Source organism: Propithecus coquereli, unplaced genomic scaffold (genome assembly GCF_000956105.1).
Source record: "Propithecus coquereli isolate 6110/MARCELLA unplaced genomic scaffold, Pcoq_1.0 Scaffold121, whole genome shotgun sequence".
NCBI classification, from domain to species: Eukaryota; Metazoa; Chordata; class Mammalia; order Primates; family Indriidae; genus Propithecus; species Propithecus coquereli.
The window spans coordinates 3,342,965-3,344,673 of NW_012136192.1; positions in this window are offsets into that span (position 1 = coordinate 3,342,965).

The window sequence follows — 1,709 nt, forward strand, 5'->3', positions numbered from 1 at the left end:
GGAAAAAAAAAAAAAAAACCAAACCAGGTGAGTATTTTGCCTTTACTTACAACAAGACATGCATAATTTAACTTAAAAGAAGCAGGAGTTATATACACCGTATCTTTTTTCCCTGACTTCAACATAGATTTTCTGTGCAATAAAACACATTTAGTGCGCCTGCGCACTAGAAAGAAACCCCCGCTTCTATATCTCTAGCACCTAAAGCATTGCTACAGGGAGCTCAACAATCAATATCTTGGTTAAATAAATGAACATATTAGTCCTCATAGCTCTGTGGCTTTTAAATACCAACCGATAGGCATCCGATTAAGCTAGCCAGTAACAGATGTAAAGTATGGAATTTATTTGTACAAACATAGGAAATAATTCAGGATCCTCTTTATTTTCAGAAAACTAATGAAGTTAAAACATTGGCCAAAGACATACGTTCCTGACTTAGGATTTTCCATATAAAGAACCCTCTTAAAAATGAAAGGTAACTTTTTGTTTTGTTTTGTTTTTCTGTCTCTTCTTCCTCTCTCATCCTTTCCCTTCATCAGTCTTACAAAACATATGGTGGAAATAACTTGTGAGAGAATAAAACACCAAAAGAGTCAGAAACAGAAATTTTGAAAATGAAGGGGAAAGTGAGGACCAGTTGTGGCAAAATTTTCAGAGGTGGTAGCCAAGTAGCAGCAGCAAGCAAAGAGTTTATTTATAGTTAAAGCAGAGTGAACAAAGACCCCCTTGTGAAGATGTTGGCTGTGAATTTTTGTTTTAAGAAAGTGGAATAAATAGCACACATACCCCAAACAGGAGAGAACTGAATTTGGAAAAGCTCTTTGATGACAGGAAAAAACAAAGAAAAAAAGGAGTTGTGAAATTGTGCTGCTGTTGTGAGGTTCCTTTGCAGCAGACAAGTCGTTGAATTCCAGGCTCCTCTGTGGAATACTTTGGACCTCATAAATATGAAATTCATTTGCCTGTGGGCATTGCCATATACTGAAGAAAACTGTTATCACTGGTTCTCCACTACTGGAGCATCAGAAGGGATGTGTCACCATTACTAAGAAAGAGGATGATTTACTTTTCTTCTTTAAGGTTTAAGGCTAAGTTCAATAAGTAGCTAGTCACTATACCTGCTATATTTTTTCATGCCTGGAAGCTAAAGATGACCTAGCTTACCTCACTTCACCTACCCAGTGTTTCTCCAGCCTGTGCTCAAGCATGTTCAGAGTTGGAAATCCACTACATTTTCAGACAATGCTAATGGTTAGGGAGTTCTACCTTATCTTAAGCTGAAATCTGCTTTGTTGAAGGTAATTAGCTTAATGGTCTTAGTTCTATCTTCTAGAAAATTTGGAATAAGATTAATTTCATTCCCTCCAAAATAGTATTTAATAAGGGTTAGCTACTGGATGCCCCCTAACAGCTCTTCCGTAGGCTGAACAGCTCAATATTCTTCAGTTGCTTTAACAATTCCAAGAATGATAGGGCTACTCTATTCTGAAAATGCATCCGTTAGTATCATTTTTTAAATTATAGATTTCAAGTCTAAATGCAGAGTTCCAGAGTTGGTCTAAACAAGTTGTCTACATATTTTTTTTTGCTGGTATACCACATAAAATATTTTTTAAATAGCTGTTTGTCCATTCACACATTTTTAAGTTAGCATCTAATTTTATGTTTGAAAATTGTCATGTTTAATTCCCAACATAATGTTTATA